At 46.2% G+C, this 21,489-nt stretch overlaps 1 protein-coding gene across 1 annotated transcript in view; it reads right to left on the bottom strand.

The window, feature by feature from the left end:
• The window catches only part of COL14A1 (collagen type XIV alpha 1 chain), a 514,343-nt gene extending 496,518 nt beyond the window's left edge, over positions 1-17,825 (bottom strand). Inside the window, exon 1 of the mRNA XM_086966163.1 lies at positions 17,637-17,825. The gene's annotated coding sequence lies outside the window, so the exon portion shown is untranslated. The remainder of the gene's footprint in view (positions 1-17,636) is intronic.
• Between the last annotated feature and the right edge of the window lie 3,664 nt (positions 17,826-21,489).

Below are 21,489 nucleotides of genomic sequence, written 5' to 3'. Positions count from 1 at the left end.
AAACGATTAAGATGCTTCCGACTAACATTCCATTATTTCTCTTTGGTGACTGCTTGCTTTAACTTGAACACCTCCCACTAGTGGGTTGACAGTATTAACGCAATATGGTGATTTAATCGATGTTAAATGCTCTGGACCCTTGATCGGCCTATGATTTAGGACGGCAAAATATAATGATAGTCAATTCCTGTGAGTGATGCTACAAGTGTGCAAGAATATATTAAGCAAAATTACAGCCAATGTAAAAATCGTTCTTGCTGAGAGAGACTAATCCAAATGAACAGCCAACTGACAAACTTTCAATGCCACTTGTACCCTGCCGAGAGTGCGGCCCATGGGTTTATTTTAGCAATGCCTGTTTTGTTTAATTATGCCACATCTGCACAACCATCTAGTCTTCTCAGTTAATACTCACTGCTACCTACTGTGGGTCAGATTCACAAACTGCATTTTGTAGTACGTAAAGTAGTAGCAGTGCTTAATTTGCCACAAAATAAGTGCCAGGGCCCTCGTCAGGAGGCCACTGCATCTTGCATCACCTAGTGCCCCTACCAGCGCTGCTAATTACAGTACCAACAGAACTACTAACCATCACATTCCTATAAGTGTGACTATTCAGATTATTCCAGGCCCCCAAAGCTTTTAGTATGGATCCGACAGCAGGTATTAGTCATTTCGAATTAGACTACCAGCGCCACCGTGTGGCGACTGTCATAAGTACCCCTGTTGACAATTCAGTGCTGGTGCCGAGCATCGGAACCCACCGGCTCAAAATTAGCACTGAGTAGTACTACAGTATTACTGCTCACATACTACAAAATGCAATTTCACAAACCTACGTCTGGAGACCTATGCCTGCCACTCTCCTTACTTTTCTGTACGGAGGTTTCTCTGCCATATATGCACAGATCTCACACACATAAGTATTTGTTTCTGAAGTAAATGTGAGAAAAACAAAGGAGTGTGGCTGGAAAATGAGAAATACTTACTTCTAAAAGGGAGCGGTTTAGGGAAATTCGCAATGGCCAGAGCTGCTGACTTTGAAAACTGAGAACCCAGGTTCAAGTCTCTGCATCGGCTCAACATCCTGCAATTTTGGGCAAGTAAAGTAATCTCCCAGGGCCTACAAAAATGAAGATGTCCTTTTATAATGTATCTGGTACACATGTGAAGTGCCCCAACACCTTTGAGTCGAGTTTGCACTATGCTAAAACTAAAAAAAAGAAAAGGGTGGGGAGGGACATGCTAATACAAAACACACCTGCAAACAGTAACACAATTGCAGCTCATAAAATACACTTCTAAATGTAATACAATCCTAATGGAGTTAAAACAGTTGTAAATGTACTCCAACCCTACCTTTGAACAACTGATACTGCCATACACTCCCAAAGAAACCAATGGAGGCAGGAAATTAATGAAACACACCACAGGAACAATTATTAAGTTAAACTAATCCGTTCAAAATGTATTATACATGTACTTTTAAGTGCTTAAAATAATTATTATGATTACATTAAATAATAAACTTTTTTTTAAAATACCTTCAACGTTTCAATTTATTTAAAAAATGTATTCAGTTTTTAAATTAGTTAAATATATACATTGCACACATGTTTACTAAATAATAAAAAAATATCAGTGAGGGTGAGTGCCATTTAATACAACAATATATTTAATTGTATTTACTATTTAATGCACAACTAACTTAAGGAGTCAACATTTTACAAAATGTTACTTTGTTATTACCAAGTTAATAATAAATGTTTTACATTATTTTAGATAGATTATACATTAAATATTATTATTGTTTTTTTACAAATAAGAAACCCTATTAAATTCCCATAAACTTTCACTTAAGGAGCTCACGTTCTCTGTAGGTAGTGATGTCCGCCTAGTAGGTGGCATATAAAATACAGTTGTATAGTTATATGTAGTAACTTTACGGCCATAAATACAATAGTAGGAAGTGAAGACGTAAGTCTACACTTCGGTGCAATTCTCCACTCAGAAATGGCCAATAGCAAAATAATATAAGGTATTGTAATAAACATACATGTGGGTAAATAAGTGTTATGAGGTTAAAGAAAGTGAACTGTGTTTCCTTTCACAATATTTGTAGTTTGGAAGAAGTACTAACTACCAATATCCCCTTCGCTCCTTCGCAACTCATTATTAGCTCTGTAGTCGTGTATGGGAGAACTCCCCAGTTAAGGTGGCACGGGCCGAGCTCTGTAATGTCTCCACGGTGACTGGACCAGATGTCGGGCCACCTTAAGAAGCACGCTGCCTTTGCCCCCAAGCAATCTTATGAAAGAACACACACGTGAGGAGTGTCTTTCTTATCTGACGTGGAACGCCGTCTCCTAGGGCGGGTAGTGATTCACACTTGACAGCCTGGAATTTTCACGCGGCGAATTACTGAAAAAATATTGATTTTCACTGTCAAAATGCTCCTAAGCACGTCAGAAAGCGAGTCATATATCACTTGGAAATTCTACCTACCCGCTGCAGAAGTCTTGGAATAACTTTTTCTTTTTTTGATGCCCTGAAACATCATTTAGAAGAGAGCTACGTTTTTAATTCGAAATAGCGTTAAACTCTAAATAACATAACACAAGTAGATTAAAATATAGCACATGTAGATTAAAATCGTGATCTAATTAGCTAAAGCAGATATATGAATTTTGAGTCATTTTCCTGGGCGCTTACATGCATGGAAGTGTTATGAAGGTCGGAAACCATTTTTAAGACAATATTTGTGCCTAACCTTCATATAAATGGAAAAACAAGGCGTTTCAGAGAGTGCCAAAAGTACGTATTTTTCTTAATAGTTATTATATGTACTAAGACTTACATTTTGTTGCCAGACTTCTGCAATTTAGTCCATCAAACAACAATTGCACAAACACAAATCCAAGCATCCTCACTCAGACTGAAGCCAACGACCCACTCACTTTGCCTTTTGTGATACTACATTGGTGCGCAGTCAAGTAAAGGTAAAATATACCACTCTGCCTTGCACACACAGTCCTGTATGGCCACATCCCTGGTTCCCGCACAACTATTTCTGTCTCACCAGTCGACCAGACCAGACGCCTATGTGCTGCCATTTTGCCTGTATGTCTACCCTAATATGTATTATGTACACCACATAATTACTACTATGTAAACACTGTGAAGTGCACTGTTGTCTTTGGCTCAAGCTTGCGCTATATAAAACCTACAAACAAACAAAAAATCTTTGGGGGTTGTTTCCTGGCAATGTTCTGACATAACTGACTGTCTTCAACCAACGTTTGTGAAGTAGCCCTAATGACTGAAAACGCATTTACGACAAAAGGCAGGGTAGTCCAGAGCCAGAGTGGACCACAAAGGAGCCCACTCACAACAAATGCACAACCAAACCTCCTTTTCAGCTCTGAGTAGCCTCATGTGTGTCTGAAGAGAGTGGAGAAGTTTATTAAATTCCACAAACAATTGCAACTCAAACAAAAGATCGTTTCTCCTGAGTTTTAGTGATATGAGGAAGCAGAGAGAGGGGACAACAGTTGCTGGGATCGTCCTGGAAAGAGAAGACTTTTTTTCAGTGAAGATTTGATCTCATCTGATTTCCATTGATCTGGTGGCACTTCCTGGCCGAGGGTTTGGTTGGACAGAGAGAACCTATCAGAGGCCTGCAGAGGAGCAAGCAGCGAGTGTGAGGTGATGAGAATGTCCACCACCTCAGACTCAGAGACTGAATTTTGAAATTGAAAATACCTTTATCTAGCTTTGGTGGAATAAGTTTGGGTGTACCTGGTAGATTGGTATCAACAGCAGGGTCTTGTTTGCGCTTCATCTGATACTTTCTATTTTAGTAATATTGCAATAATATCTTAGCAATAAAAAAGATTAATGGTTATCACAGCCATCCTGGGAAGGCGTGACCTGATTCTCTCTCCCAGTGGCGCATGTAAATCCTCGATTACGCTAAACAGCTCCTTGGGTGGACTGGGTGCATGGATGATATATTTAGAATAGTGGTTCTGCTTTGCCAGAGGTATATGTTGTTTGTAACTTGTGAGGGCAGTAGAGTCGATTAGGAAAAATAATTACGTTGCAAAGTGTGTCTATTTGCGGTATTTTGCTTACACTATCATGTTGGCTTTCTGCAGCTTCGGAGTGCTGTGAGGCACCAGAGGCAAAGATAACAAAAACAAAAGCTGGATGAAGGACGTCACCGATACCACAGTGAGCATCTGCATCAGAGGACAAGCCCTGGAAGACATTCTGAGCATTCTGTGTCTCAGGCTACAGCCTGCACCATGGCCTCAAAATACTCTAACACATCTAAGTCCATTAGTAGGGTTGTCAGATGGAACGAGAGTCCACTCATCTAAGGATAAGCATTATCTTGTGTGTTGTCTGCACAATGTGTTGCCATGAATCTAGGCGCTTGACACGGCTCATGGACGCCCATCAAGCTCTTTGAGGACAACTGTGGAATGAATAGTGGAGGCTGGGCCCCTCTTGGGTTGTTAGTGAGATCCTCTAGGAAATGTTAGCATGACCTGCCCTATTCACATCCCTCATACGTATCCAAGGGCCTTTCTTTGGCACATAATGAGCCCTGAGGGACAGATTTAGTAGTGTCTGTGTGTTCACGTTTGTGTATGGTGGGGGAGTGGAGCTCACTGCTCTGAACTACTAAGGAGAAACAGGTTCAAGGTAAACAAACCTAGTGACTTTGAAGCAGGGAAACCGATGTTCCGATCCTGGCTTCCTCCCTAAACTAATTGATATGATCTTGTACACATTACTTTATCTCCATTGTCTCTGTACCCCATTGGATAAAAACCGGGAGTTCCTAGATTCAGGTTGTAGGTGTGCTATTCAAGAAAATTCATTCTGTAGAGCAAGTGGCAAGAGGCCCATTCTGCACCATGAAAGGTATTTTTATTCATTACTTGAAGTTTCAGGAAAGAATTAAATATATCAACTTTTTACACACTCTTTCTCCAGTCAGTTACCCGTGAAACCTTATCCCAGGGTAAGAGCAGCACTTTTAGACATTTCACTCATTCAACCATTCGTTCACACGCTACATAAGATTAAGTGCTCTCCAATTGTTTCCACTTTTAGCAGATAAGAGATTCGAGACCCAGGGACATTAAGTGATGTGTGCGATGGAAAAGCCGGAATAAGAATGCATTTAATGTACTTTATACATAGAGCCAAGTATGTCACTTGTGAAGAAATAAATGAAAGGGAAGTTGCAGCACAGACAGAGGCAGTTAAATAAAACACCAACTACTGTATGTGAGAAGATCAGTTATCGTGAGTCCAGGTGGGCGGGTGTACTGGAGGTGGTCGTCCTCCCACGAAGATGGTTCGATACAGTTTATTGGTTGGCGAATACTTAACACCCATAAACTTTTTTTTACATACAGCGCTCATAAGCCAGACAAGGTTCAATTTCAACAAAAAAGTCAGTAAAAGTTCTAATGTTGGTCTTTTTCTGCTGCTGGTCTAAGGAAATTATTTTACTTTTTGGGTTTTTCCCCCACTATATTATGTCTCTCAGCAATTAATAGCACTAAATCTATGTTGCGCTTGTTTATTACCAATGGTTAGAAGAATCGTTTCTACAAAGGGTCATGTTAGATACAAAGTTGCATTTGGTTAAAAAGTTTAAAAACACTGCGCAATGTTTGCTCAATGTATGCATCTGCTTGTTGATTCCTTATTGTGCATACAAAGCACAAAATACAAATAGTTGGCTCCAATTCTACCAGATTTGTTTCACCCCCAGTTATTCACAAGTGATTACAGTCTACATTACAGACATAACATGTGTTGAGAGGTGTGCAGTGAAGCAACACCAAAGCGAAATGACAGACGAGGAAACGCAAACTAAAAGAGAAGTCTAAACTAACTGATCATGATGGTAGCACAGACATTAGGCTTTTTGAGCCCAAGACGTGTTGGCTGAATTTATAATGTAATGAATTGCACTGAATTTAATTAATTTTGTAATTTGTAATAAAATATATTGCCTTTTCTCGTATGACAGTCCGCCAGGCTAGACTCTTTTTTCCCATCTACTTCGATCCTCATTACAAGTGTTTACAGGTGGTAATCACACACGGTATTACCATGGAATCACAAGTAAATCTAGGGGTATTATAAAGGCTTCAATTGTATGCCTTTAAGGCCAGTCAAGAGCTTCCACACATAACACAGGTGATCAGCTCAAGCGATGAGAAACATTCCATATGTAATAGTTTATTTAAATCATATTTTTAGTTGTAAGTGTGTCTGAACTCTGCTTTTGTAAAAAGCCTGTTCAATCTCCACCAAAGACTATGGTATTCACGAGCATAGCTTCAATTGGTGCAGCAGGTGCAGCAGCACTGGGTCACAGAGGCCTGAAGGACACTCTGGACCCAGATTATCAATGTATGTCAGTGTTGAAACCGCGGCCAGGTTAGTCCATCTCCTTCCCTGCACTGTGGTCCATGACACACTGACGATGCCAATGATGGAAATGCCATCAGCTTAGGACTCTGGCAAACTCTCAATGCAGAGTTCAAAGAGTGAGCATGAAGGACCTAGGTCACATATATGCCCCGGTTACTTACCAGTAATCTTCATTACTCCGAGTATTGTCTTCCTCGCCACATGAGTAACAAAGTGAGCTTCAGCTCCACACCAGAACCCTCCAAAGAAAAGTTAGCATCCATGCCTCCCATCCCACCCCAACATGGCCGAAACTTGTCACCTCTAACCCACAATAAGAGGAGAGTCGGCCCATCCACTACCCAAAGAACTACCAAGCCCCAAGAACCAATGAAGCCGATAACACAACAGGGAGGAGGGGAACATAACTCATGTGGCGAGGAAGACAAGACAAGAAGTAATGAAGATAAACAGCAAGTAGCTGGGGCATTACCTCCTCGTAAGTCTTCCTCGCCACATGAGTAATAAAGTCAGCACATACCCAAGCCAAGCGACTTCATGTCACACACGAGAAACCACTGACAAGTAGGAGATGCAAAATAACCAGGTTTATTCCAAAACAGCACACCAAAATGGACAAAACCACCCAGGAGAAATAACAACAGACAGCAAATCACAAGCTAGAAGAACCAGCCCCGAGAACTGCCTCAGCACAACCCCTGCAGAAGAACCACCCAAAACCACCCGGTAATGATCCATGAACATGTGCGAGGAGGAGCAAGTTGCAACCTGACTGATATCCTCGGTAGACACACCCTTGAAAGAGGCTCAAGAGACAGAGAGACTCATGGTGGACAACTCAGACCCCTGAGAAGCATAGGCCAGCAAGATAGCCTGCTTGAATTAAAGTGGAGAGAGAAGGCTTGTGACAAGACCGTACTGGACCAAAATTCAACAACAAACTGTTACAACAACAGAAAGGTGCAGTGCGGTCCAAATACAACAAGACCGCCCTATGGCCATCCAAAAGAGAGAAGGAAGATTCCGCCCCAGACTCCGAAACCGGAAGGGAAGAAGGTAACGCTACCTCACGGGAGTGGTTGATAACCTAAGGAACCTAGGGCAGAAATCTTGGGTTTGGTCGTATTACCAGATGATCCGGTAGGACCCACAAGAATGGTGGAAAGAGCCCAGCTCCCCAATCGGACCACCCAAGACCGATCCGACCAGCCGAGACAGTAACCACCAAAAACACCAACTTCAAGGTGAGGGACTTCAAATCCACTGAACACAGGGGCTCAAATGGAACACCCTGAAGGGCCCGTAATACCAACGGAAGGTCCCAGGAAGGAGCCTGGCATATAGCCCGAGGACGCTGCAAAAAGCAACTCCAAAGCAAACTAGCCACCAAAGGATCTAGACCGTCCAGCAACGAACTGCGAAAAGCCTGCAAGACTGCCCACTGAGCCCGCAGAGTAGAAGGTGCCAGGTCCAGGGAAAACCCCTCAGCAAGGAAATCGAGAACCCTTCTGGGATCCACAGACACAGGGTCAACTCCCTTCAACACACACCACCGAGAAAAGGAAGCCCAATGGCGGGAATAAGAAAGTAGAGTAGCTGGACGGCGGGAGCCCTGAAGCAAATCCAACACCTCTAGGTAACAACCCTGCGCCAGCAAGTTCACCCTTTCAAGAGCCAGGCCTGAAGAAGTAGACAAAGCAAGCCCCCCCCCCCCCCACCTGCACCTGCAGGTGGGGGGGGGGCTTGCTGGGGGGGAGGCCCGCAAGGGGTAAAAAAAGATCCAGAATTGCTCAGCACTCCTGTACAGCCAATTCCCTCAGAAGAGGAAACCAAGGAAGGCGAACCCAGCGGGAACCACCAGCAGAACAAACACCTTCTACTAGCGAATCTTGCACAGGATGCATGGAACCAAGGGAATCAGGGGAAATGCGTACAGCAGGGAGTCCGGCCAACGGAACAACAAGGCATCCAGCGGGCATTTCCGAGGCACGAGGGAAGAGTTCAGAAGCGAGGCAGGAGAGCACTGAACTTGTCCGCGAACAAATCTACAGTTGGGCACCCAAATCGGACCTACAGCTAACGGAACACAGACGCCCTCAGGGAAATGGCAGCCATCGGAGGAAACACCCTGCTCAGGCGATCCGCCACGCAGTTCTCCCTCCCTGGGAGCTAAACAGCCCTGAGGGACAAGACTGATGTCTCCCCCTAAGACAGGAGTTCCTGAAACAGGAGCCAAAGAGAGCGAACCCTGCACCCCCCCTGATGATTGATGTACCCCATCACACCTGATTGTCCGTCCGTACTCGAACATGAGGACCATGGAGAACTGGGGCAAACTCCAGGCAAGCCAGGTGAATGGCCTTCAACTCCCGAAAGTTGGAGGAGCAACCCGCCTGTAGATGATCCCACCGACCCTGAACAGACCAGGAATCTAAGGTCGCCCCCGGCACAGGAGGCTGGCATCGGTCATGACCACCAGGAACTGAAGACCCCTGGAGAGATGGGACTCCACCAACCACCAGCCCAGATCAGCACGTATCTGCGGGGACACGACCACCGGGAAATCCTAATTCTCCAAACAGGGAGCCCACCGGGACAGGAGATGGTTCACCAACGGGTACAAATGGAGGCGAGCCCATGGCAGCACATTGATGGTTGCCAACATCAACTCTGAACCCTCAACCACTGATGGACAGGGGCGTAGTCCTGATCCAGGAGACAACGCAGGTCCCTCCATAAGGTATTCGTCTGCTCCACAGGCAAAAAGACCATCCCCAGACCACGTCCAGGCGACCCCTGATGAATACCAAGTCCTGGAACGGTAACAGGTGAGACTTCTTGAGGTTGATCAGGAATCCATGAATGGACAGGACTTCGCAGACGCTCTGGATGTGAAGAGCTCCCTTAGAAAGAGATCCAGGTAGGGAAAACCCCTAATCCGCTCCCTGTGGTGGATCCCAACCAAGGGGGTCAAAACCTTCGTGAAGACCCTAGGGGTTGAAGACAAACCAAAGGGAGGTACCTAGAACTGGAAGAGGGTGCCGCCCACGCAAAACTGGAGGAAACACTGGGAAGGCGGTGGATGGACACATGGCGGTAGGCATCCAGGGAAGCCACCACCTCCCCCTGAACCAGCAGTGGGAGGATCTCCTGCAACAAGAGCATCTTACATTTTACATGGGGAATGAAAGAATTAACCCGGTTCAAATCCAACACTGGCCGGAAGTTCCCCAACACCTTCCTCACCAGAAACAGGATGGAATAAACACCTCTCTGAGAAGCTGGAACAGGCTGAATGGCCCCTTTTGCAAGGAGGTCCTGGACACCGTCCAGCAGAGCCTCCCGTTTCCGTGATGCTGAAGGCAGAGGGGTGGTAAGGAAAGTGTCCTGAGGGAGGGAGTCAAACAGAGTCGAGTAGCCATCCCGGACAATCTGCAGGGCCCACTGGTCCAAGACAGAGGACCCCAGGCAGCAATGAAATTCAGCAGCCGTCCTCCCACGGGAGCCCCGACAGCCGGGATCCGAGGATAGTCAGGATTTAGATGTGGATGTCGAGGTAGCTGGCTGAGAATGGGATTTGTTGAAGATTGGGGTGACCTGACCGCGACCCCGACCTCAAAAGGACAGGCTTCCCCTGGGGGTAGAAATGGGCGCAAAAGACCTTTTAGGACCAAAAAAGAGTCACTAGATTACAGATGGGAGCCAATAGCTTCCTGTTCTCTGGGGACTTCTTAACCATCTCCTCCATGGAAGTACTAAGCAGTTCTGTCCCTGAAAAAGGAATCCTCATCAAGATCGCCTTCTGGGCAGCATCTGCTTCACAGTGACGGAGCCATAACTGTCTATGGGCCTGAATAGCTGCACCACCAGCCGTGGCAACAGCCCCCAAGGTGTCAAAAGAGATAGCAGTGGCGGCTGGTGAAGTTTGAGAGTGATAAGGCTAGGCTTTTCCTTGAGGGGCTAGGTGGGGGGGGGAGCCCCACTATTTGTGGATAGCTAGTTGCCATTTCCACCGCACTTTTTTTTTTTTTTTTATGGGATAAAATGATGCGTTTTCCAGCACAAATTTGAAAAAAACGGAGAAAAAAAAGCAGTAACAAGAATGCTCAAAATATCTTGCAAAAGTACTAGCTTAGTAGGCAAGCCTGGCTTCCTTCTTTAGCAATGTCTGCAGCAGGCTAAGAATTTTGGGGTACAGATTGAAGAAGAGAAAGAATGAGAAACAGCACCAAAAGGAAAAGGAAACTGCAAGACCAAGCCAAAAATGCAAAGAGTGTCTCGCAGAAAACCAAAGAGGCATGAGGCAGAACCAAGACAATGCAGCCCCAGCATTCTTGTGCCAATGGCTGGCCTCTGAATAAAACCTTGTGCCCCAGCACCTATTCTTTCATATATCAATGCACTGGTTTATTTAATTAGGGGTCTCCAACCTTCCCTTTAGCAAGAGCTACTTATATTCAATGAAAATCATCCCAAGTTACTAATATAGTGTTGTGATAGTGACCACATCAGACAATTACATTAATGAAAACCATATTCATGAAATTCCTCAGTTTTCATTTCAGTTCACCAGGCAGGGATGCCAGCAGTATTGTGAAAAAGTGTTTGTCAATGTGGAATGCCTCTAGGGTGGTAACATTTAACAGCCTCTGGTGCCATGTTAGTAATATTATTAATATAAGTTTCCCAAATCCTGCCTGATTTATCTCTGCAATATCCAATAATCTTTGGAAATTCAACCATTTTTTCCCCAAACATTAGTTTAGAAGTTCTGAAAAAACACACTTTTAAGTTTCAACTACATGCCTTTCTCTTTTGGTATACCTACATTAATTTAAACAAACAAAAGTTTCTAATTTAGTGGGCTCAGCTGCAAACAGGAGATCTGTTTATAGGTAGCTGGAGAGTTACCTGTAGCTCCTGAGCTACTCGTTGGAAAAGCCTGATGTAAAATTTCAGTACATCCTCTAGTCACAGGCCAATGCCATATTCCTTTCCTGATTTTAATTACACTAACTCCCACTGATCATTTTGCTATTACTCAGCTGTGCACATCTACCTCACAGCACTGAAGCCGGTTGTACTTGCCACCAGGCTTCCTTGACAGAGACATCATGAGGCAGGAAAGAGGGAGAAATCGTTGGACCACCAGGAAAGCATGCGACCCTCACCAGACAGGCCTTTGGCTCACTGATGTGCAGATGGACTGGCTTTGCCATTTCAGGTCTTTTCTGTTTGGCATTTGGCACGCAATGGGGAAAATGTGTTGAGCGCTAGTTTTAGGTCAACTCGGGCACTGTCCTGGGAGTTGATAACCATTGGTTATAACGAGGCCCTGTAGTTGCAGAAGGCCTTCTCTCACTGACTGGCGAGCTCACCTGCTGCCACCACATAATTATGGTCAGGAAGAGACACCTGGATAAGAGTAGTGGTACCCCGCTATTGCATGAACCGTAACCGCGTGTTTAAAGAAGTCGCGCACTGGAGGTGCCAGTAAATGAGAGGTTTTCAGATAGATGTTTTTAAAGAGAGAGGAAAGAAAAAGAGATTGATTATTGGCAATAATTGATTATTTTTTAAAGGAATGCAGCAGAGTCAAAAGAAGAATATACAGAGCAGCTGCTGTTTTGCAAAAACCCTTAAGGCAGCATGAAAGAGATAATTACTTCAAACAGATCAGTGGCGGCTCGCATAGGGCGTGCTGCGAGCGGGTGAGGGGCAGTGTCGGGGGTAGTAAACTCGGACATATGACGGGACGGAGGAACGTAATTATTACGTTCCTCCGTTCCGTCGTATGTCGAGTTTACTACCCCCCACTCTGCCCCTCCCCTGCCCGCCCGTCCCACCACCCCGCAGCACACCCTATGTGAGCCTCCACTGAAACAGATACACAAATCTGCAAGTGTGCAACACCATTGCTAGGAGTCTGCTGGCTGGCACTGAAACTTAACACACACCTGGGCTCAAATGACATCCTACATTAACTGCAGCACGGGAAGCAGACACCTCAACTCTGCGCAGTGTGTGACAGACTGCGCAGACTGGAAGCCTCAGCTTCCTGCCTTCAGCCTCTACCCCACCCTTTCCCAACTCGTCATAGGATGGGACCCATCCACCACCCTGTGACGAGTTGGGAAAGGGTGAGGTGACCATGCTCCCCACTCCCTGACTGACGTGAAGCCCCAGCACTACAGGGCTTCAGTTTAAAGCGCCCGGAATTCATTTTACCCCAATGTCATCAGGGGGTGGAGACTTGTCTACAAGGCTTTGTCTTTGCAGAGCTGATGACCTTACTGACCTCAGGGCTGTGAGATCGTCAGCCCAGCAAATACTTTACACTTTGGGCCCTGCCCAGCAACAATAACTGTGAGTGGCAGCGTGCAGCAAGATAGCTTATGTGTGTGTATGTGGTTTTAAAAAACAGTTTTAATATTGCTTTAATTTTGACAATTAAAAGTAAAGGGGCAGAGCCCCTTAGCCGTTGAAGAGAAGCTGCTACTGGATATCAGACAACAGCCGCATCTGCTGCTCCATGATGCCAGAGTAGGAAAGACGTCAGCCCCCTGTTCCAATAGCTCAGCTAATGATTGGAAGTCTTTTAACAGAGATTGGACTATTTAAGACAAATAGGCAGAAGCTCGGATGGAGAAGTTGGCTGCCACATACGAATGCTTAGCAGCAGCTTCCACCCTTCTTATCGACCAGGTCCAGTGGAGACGCATCCTCAGAAATGATGGATCCCAATTTTCACGGAGTACGGAAATTCCTTCGCGAAGTCCTGGATGGCGTAGCATTTGGACAGATAACGCTGGAAAGCCTGTTTGTCCACCTCCTGCCATTCATTGCCAATCACCTTCTTCACCGAAGGACGCAGAGGTATGGACTCAGGCTCCTTGCGCTGATATTGCAAAAAGAAATCATCTGATATCTAATCGACAGGAGAAACAGGGAAGGCCATATTATCCTTGAAGTGCTGAAGGACTTCACTCAACTCCTGGCCCTGCACATAATGACCCCTGAGGTCCTCCTCTTCACCTTCACCCGCAGTGCATGGAGGGGTGTACAGCTGTTGTTGAATAGGGGAAGAGAGGAAAGCTGCAGCCACCCCAGCCTGTATCATGAATTGAATGGTTTGCAGAGACAAGGACTCGGCTGGAGGCTTGGAGCTGGGCCCCCCACCACAGGAGGATCCGCACCCTGTCCCATGCAGGGCAATAACAGACACTAAATGCAGGGAGAGAAGTGAAGCAGAGCAAAAAACAACCACTAGACAGTAGAGGCTTGATGCCTTTCACCTTAAATAATAGTATCTGTCATAATCATGAGGTGATCAAGCAAAAAACTTACGGTTACACCGTACCCAGGCAACCATCAGAAGCGGGAAGCCAGCTTTGGGCGACTCCGCCCTCCTAGATAGGTCCGGGAGACGGGCCGTCATAGTATTCCCTGCCGCTTCCCGTACAAGAAATGGGACCCATGCCCCCCGCTGCATACGCAGACTGAGCCGGCGCAGGGAGGTTAGCGGAGCCCTCAACAGTGTATTGCTCGCATCGAGACAGACACTACAGCTACCGGGCCTCAGGTGCGCATGGGGAACATGGAGCGCTGGGGCCACTATCCCTGCAGCGCCCTACCTCTCACGTCTCGTCATGCGAGTTGGAATATCCGGACCTGCAACAGGTACGCACTCGATCGTGGCGGACCTCTCAGATGCACCCGACCCAAGTGCGAGCAGGAGCCAAGACGCGAAGGGAGAAAAACTCCCCGTCCCGGCTCCAGAAATGAAGCCTACAGCACCTGGTGATCCCAGGCAGTTTTCGTACCCAAAATACTACAGTGCGCTTGCCTATGCACCCCCATGGCTTGCTATTGCAGAGCCTAGCCCACCCCCACAGATAGAGGGAGAGAGGAGGGGCAGACCCCAGTAAATGGGCCCACTTGAACAGGGCCTCCACCCTAGGGTCGTGGATCCTGCTAGAGCAGAACCTCAACTTACCTGCAAGAGCACTTGGAGAGTCCAGAAGAACAAAAAAAAAAACAGATAGTGGGATGGGCCGACTCTCCTCTTATGGTGGGTCATAGGTGACGAGAGTCGGCCATCTTAGGGAGGGATGGGATGCTAACTTTGCTTTGGAGGGTACTGGGGTGGAGCTGAAGCTCACTTTTTTACTCGTGTGGCGAGGAAGACTTACGAAGAGGTAATGCATACCACATACATACGACCAATCATATCTGACCTCAAGCAGTAACTACCTCCTATTCAGGGCTTTAAGTGGGATGAAAAAACTGGGGGGTCCCTCAAAGGAGCGTGGCCAATGTAATTAAGGGTTTGCTTAAAACACCTAAGCTAAAAATCTGCGCTTAGCATAGTGTGCCGCCAGACTTGTATTTTGCTGTTTATGGGGGCTGAAGCCCTTTGAGCCCAATGGGCATTGTGTGCCTGTGATACAAGTAACATCATACCTACAATAAGTCAGTACTATTGGCGTTGTCAATGGTTGTTAGTTGCATAAGATAAATAAGCAGCAACTATGTCTTGTATATAATATTGAAAAAGCTTCCACTTAAAGCCCTGGTGAGACCACAACAATGTTGCTGCTCCTGAGTTTCATATAGAGATGGGAAATCCAGAGAAAAAATGACTCTCTTTAAATGATTTCATTAAAACCCTCTACTGGCATGACGTCATGCCTTATCTCCTCCACTAGTGAGAAGGGACCAGTGTGAGCACGTGCACCTCATGTATCTGCTGTCACTGGAGTCCGGAAAAAACAGACCGCCTGTGCCAGGGCACAAAACAGAGCCCGATAGAGACCCGTTTCAAAACCCCCTTTAACCCCTTCCGTGCAGGGCTGTTTCCCCCGCTGTGCTGGGAGCGGGGGGGGGCGTACAGCGCCCCCATGCTCATGACGAGGTCAGCTCGTCATGAGCTACGGCGCTCCGGTGCTCATGACGGCCACACCCGTTCCAATGGAAAGCTCAGCACAGCAGGGGAATCAGCCCAGCATGCGAGCGTTCCACGGAACGGGCGAGGTCATGACGAGCTCAGCTCGTCATGAGCACCGGAGCGCCGGAGCTCATGACGAGCTGACCTCGTCATGAGCACTCAAAGGGTTAAAAAACTGCCAGTGCTCAGCACCGGTGAGACCCGGCCCACTTAAAGCCCTGCTCCTACTCCTAGTTTGATATCCAGTGCTTTAAATGGGCGGTACTGTCCAGTACTGAGTGCCAGCCCTTTTTTATTTCGAGTAGGAGAGTACCAGCCCTTCTCAAGAAAAACATAACACTTTTAATTCAAGAGTACCGGCACTTCTCTGAAATATGCAGGTACTCTCCACTTTTACCCAAATTGGGTGTAAAGGGTAGTCAATCGCTCCTACAACTTTCAGACTAATTTCTTTTTTCAATATGCAAATTAACACTCCATGTCCTGCGGTGCCTGCCCTTCAACTATGGGTATAACACCCAAATCCCCAAAAGAACTCAATCAGATATTGATTAGACTATTCACAATTGTTGACTTGACGCAGACGCATATTATTATAAATCACAGTTTAGTAATGTATCACAAACAGAACACTACTAAGTTGGGCTTCTGTTCTTTCTTTTATTTTCAAAGGATCTCCCACTCCCTTTTTTTTTTTTTTTTTTTGGCAGTGGAAGATCCTTTGAAAATAAAAGAAAGAACAGAAGCCCAACTTATTTGTGTTCTGTTTGTGATACATTACTATACTGTGATTTATAATTATATGCGTGTGCGTCAAGTCAACAATTGTGAATACTTTCCACTTTTAATTCTGCATCTCAAGCACTGGATTCCAGAATGAGGCATAACACGCGAAACTGCGAGAGCCGCGGCGGGGCTCGCGCTATGCACGCGCTCTCGCCTCCCGTGCGCGCCTCCACCTGCGCGTCCACCTGACCCCTCAGGAATGGGGAGGGTCTGGCACCGGCTTACAGGAGGCGGGAGCAGGGGCCGGGCTCCCAGCCTGCTCGCAGCTCGGCCGTGAATGCGCGGCCCGGGGCTACAAACTTTTGAATCTGTGAGAAGGCTGCGTGCGGCCCGGGGTGCTGCTCGGGCGGCCCTCGCACAATGAGGGGGAGAGGAAAGCTGTTTACAGCAATCACTGCTAATAATCCGCTCTAATCTCCCCCACGATAAAACACACAAAAAAACGGGACCAAAAGAGGCAATTACCGGCGCAGCACATCACTGAAAACGGCGAGAGACGCACGCATAAAGGAAGCAAGTCTGGACAAATAAATAAACATTTTACATAATGCAACCTGGGCACGCCGTTTCACTGGAAATCCACTGTGAGCAAACGCAGAAGCGTTGGAGGAGTTTTGGAAAGTTTTATCTTTGGAGCCAAACTTTGTAAGTGGGTGCTAACAACAACAAACGTAAAATGATAACAATAAAACATTTATTTTTCTATTCAGTGTGTTCTTTGTAAAATTTAGCGTGCCTTGCTATTTTGGACAGTAAGTGCTGTTCTTTAACCATTTTTTAAGAAATGCATTTATTTATGTACATATGTATCCGTTTTACCAGTATTGGTGTATATGTATATGTACACGTATACATAGTTTACTCTCCTGGGCTCTGTGTACACATGTATACATGTTCTACACTCAAGATGTGTGTGCTCTGTACATATATATGTATATATATATATGGCCGTGGGCTGTGCGTGTGCTGTGTACACAAATGTATATCTTACATCAACAGATTGCCTGCGTCTTGTTTACACACATAAAGGCATATTGTATTTCTTAGTCATGGATATGCTACTTATGTTCTAGACTCACGCCCCGTGCGCGTGGCTCTCTGTATGTGTGTATCTACACATGTATGCATCTCCTGTGGTCTTGCAGGTGTGTACACATGCTAGTATGCGCTACACTCTACCTGCGTGTGTTGTGTACATATAAATACATAGTGCACTCTCAAGTAGCATTACTTTTTACATTACAGTAAGTAACAGAGTATTTAGAAATATTAAAGAAAGTCATGAAGAATGTATAATTTACTAATGTTAGTGACCATCACACAGTGCACGGGATCCGACAGGTTATATCGTGTGAAGAGGTTGAGCGCAGGAAGAGGGGGGCTGCAGAGCTGCTCCTTAGCAGCAGCGAATAAACTCAAAACAAAGCAGAATGAAACTGACCTTTGCAGCAGTGGAGGGTGGGGGTGCTGGGAGGGGTCCTGCTTGTGGGGTCCAAGCCCTGGCCTGTGGGTGCAGAAGCGGTGAGGAGTTGGAGCCCGGCAGCCTCTACCTCCCCTCCATCCGGAGCAGCTCTACGCCCGATAAGGACAAGAAAGGAGCAAGAAAGGGAGGAGGCGGCGGCGGACTACACAGCAGCAGGTTTAAGAAGGGGGAAGAAGGCATGGTTAGGCAGGCACTGACATCCAGCCCCCCTCCCTGCTCCTTAGCCCCTCCCTCCCGCGGAACACCTTCCCCGAGTGGCAGGGCTCTAATCTCAGGGGAGGCGCGCCCCTCCTTCTCCTGGCCCCCCTCCCCGGGCCGGCCTTTATGTTGGACATTAGTGCCGTCTTCGCGCCTCTGGAAGGTGAGGGGGCTCGCCTCCGCGTCAGGCGGGCTTCATTCAGGGAGCGGGCGGGCTGCACCGCGTGTGAAGCACGCCACGGCTCCTGCAGCCCCAACTCTGTAATTAAAGAGAGGGGCGAACAACACACCAAGGGTCGCTGTCCCAGACAAAGGGAGCTCCCACGGTCAGCCCCGGGTCGAGGGTTCAAATGAGGCCATCTGGTCACTCTTCCGGCGGACTCTGAGGTGGTCCCTGGCCCCAGAGGCCAGTGACGCAGCAACAGCGTCTGGTAAACCAGGTTGTCCCGTAACATCCCTGATGCCTCTTACCTTCTAATGGCATGGAGAGAAAATGGCACACAATAGCCGGTGCAAAAATGCACAACAAAAACAATTATTTTTATTTTCTTTGGACGGAGAGAGGTTGTAAAGCTCTCTCAACCCCCACTGCAGAGGCCCCCGAGATTATCCTAACCTTACAATCCACTAAAGACAAAGCCCCATTCCCGCACATCTCTCTTTATGTAGGGGTGTATGCGGTGCAGAACTATACGGAAAGTCGGAAACCACAACCTGTGTGCTGTTAAATCCGCAATTACCAAATTTAGACAAATGTTGAATGCATATGCATGACTTACCACATACCCCGGCCAACTGTAATGATTCTCCTTTCGTCTATTTAAAGCTCCTCTCTCGAAATATGTTTTTCTTGATCTCAAGTGAAGCTCTCCATTCATGGTAAAGTTGTTGCTACGCCAGATACCCCAACATTAACAACGAAATGGCTCAGCACATTTTAGACATATCACTTTTAGCTGCAGATATTCAGAGCAAATAGCTAAAATAATGTATTATCTAAAGACACTCCTCTTTACCCATGCCTGCTTCTTTACACCCAACAATAACAGACATCCCAGAATGTTGCTTTGTTTGCTGAACTGCCAAGCGAGGTCATCCCTGAGCCGGAACATAAGCAACCCAGGACCAGTAACACCTTGAGCGATTGCCAGTAGTTATACTTTTTGCAAGTGTTCCTCCTGTCACCTTTCATGTGTTGACGTACCACTTTAAGTGGCCAGGGTGTTCCCAGACATAGGCCTCGTGCTTATTGTGCCACTGGAACCAAACTACACCCAATAAAGGCACTAGCTCTAAGCTACACCCAACTTACGAGCCCCATTCAGGGTAAAACCGGTCTCGAGTTACTTGTGTTCTGGTTCAGGGAGGGCCTGCCCTGGTAGTTAGGGCTCAACTGTTCCTACTGGAACAGAGTCACAATTGTTTTACAAATGGCGGAGGCCAAACTAAGGTGGCATAGTGGGGAAAAGAACAATGGGTTGGAGTGCTACCCCAAGCGATTGCCAGTGGTTAGATCTAATGCAAGCACTCCTCCCATCACCTTTTATGTGTTTCATTTAAAAATGTCTCTGTCGGCTAGATAAGCATTCCTCAAAGCTTTTAACCACATCGCTGCTGTGCATTTTCCCCCCCGGTGCTGGGATCTCAGATTCCCCACTGTTCATGACGAGCTCAGCTCGTCATCAGCACAGCTCAACCGTGCATCATGACGAGCTGAGCTCGTCATCAGCATGGAAAGGGTTAAATAATCACCAATTCTTTTCAATATATTTAGAATGTCTTAGAAATTGGGTTTCTGGTTCGCAGAGGTATGCGCAATATCCAAGCCGGAACCACAATCCCATTCAGGGTAGGTCACAACACAACCTAAATTATCCTGTCTCACCCTCTGGTAGCTTAGCAAAGAGCAGTTAGGCTTAATGTACGAGGCAATGTGTAAAGTATTTGTGCAACACTTCATGCAACAACACAGTGAAAACAAAGACCCCACACCAGGTTAGAAAAATAGATTATGATTTTATAAATAAAACAAGACTAAAACAACAAAAATCCAGGTGTAGAAGTCAAAATATAAATTTGTAACGATTAAATGCAAAAAAGGTGCTCAAAAGCAAATAGCGCTCAAAGAGTTAATTGGTCGCGCAAGGACTGGGACAAAGTCAAGAGTTCAGGCCGCCCACAATGGAGCGCAGGCCAGCCACAGGACCCACACAGGTCCCCCATAGCAAAAGTACCCTGATTCTTGTCGCAGAATGCAATGCGCCGGAGTTCTCCATGCAACTGCGGTGATGTGTCAATTCCATTGAGTGAAGCGCTAGTTCCGAGTACGGCAGTTCTGAAGGTGATGACCCAAGCTAATTTACACAGGAGGAGCGATGCTTCGATTTTCTCCCCGCAGTGGCGACAAAGCGTTGATTGTGAAGCAGTGGTTCCTGATGCAACGAGGCGGTTCTAAGTGCAGTACGCTGGTCTAATTCTTGCAACAGCAGTGATGCGTCAGTTCTGATCTCGCAGCACTGGATGTGTCAGTTCCACTGGAGTTGGTTCCTCTAGGTCGACTTCCAAGGGTCCAGGACTGGGGTGGTACCATTTGGCAGGATGAACTCGCAAGCAGATGAGCACAAGTGTTGGAACAGGAGGGTTCTAAGTCTTTTGCGTCCCTGAGACTTAGGCAACAGGAGACAATCCAGAAAGCCCTTGGAGTCACTCTGGGGTCATGTGATACAGGTCCAATCCTTCTCACCCAGGCAGAGGAACAGCAGACAGCAGGGCAGCTCAGCAAGGCAAGAATACAGCAAGGAAGAGTCCAGCAGAGCAGCAGTCTAGCACAGTGGCAGTCCTTTCAGCTGCACAGCAGTTCTTCTTGGCAGAGGAGTAATCGGTCCAGAAGTGTACTGATTTGGTAATGCCAGAGGTCCAGTACTTATACCAAGTGGTGCCTTTGAAGTGGGGGGGACTTCAAAGAAAGCTTTGGTGCGCACAGAGGTTCTCCCTTCCTGCCCTGGCTCCAGACACACTACAGGGGGGTAATCAATCCTTTGTGTGGGAACAGGACACAGCCCTTTCAGGTGTAAGTGTCAGCCCCTCCCTCCCATTCTGCTCAGGATGGCCCATATGCATGCAGATGACCCCTCAGGCACGGATATATGACGTTACAACGCATACTATTACAACGCAGTACTTTACAACGCATTTTTTACAACGCAAATACTTTTACAACGCATGCTTTTACAACGATTACTATTACAACTCAAGATAGTGTTAATAATAGTAAAGTGCTATTACAACGAAAACATTTACTACGCATACCATTACAACGCAAATATAGTATATATATATTTTTTTGTAAAATAAAACCTAGAACGGGATGCAGGGAAACTAGGGGTTTTGGGTGGGGAAGTGTATTAAAAATGATGAGAAAAACTATAACGTAAGGGAAATAAATGCTACCATTTTTTAAATTGAATACTCGTGTATTAAAATTAATACTCGAGTATTAAAAAAATAATACTCATGTGATCTAAATTGTAGAAATTTTAACACACGCGACGAATTTACATACAAATATACTAAACATATATTAGAATGAATGAAAATAATTATTTATAACCAA

This window comes from Lissotriton vulgaris, chromosome 4_1 (genome assembly GCF_964263255.1).
Source record: "Lissotriton vulgaris chromosome 4_1, aLisVul1.2, whole genome shotgun sequence".
Lineage (NCBI taxonomy): Eukaryota > Metazoa > Chordata > Amphibia > Caudata > Salamandridae > Lissotriton > Lissotriton vulgaris.
Note: the sequence above shows the minus strand (reverse complement) of the source record. Positions and strands in the feature narration are given on the sequence as shown.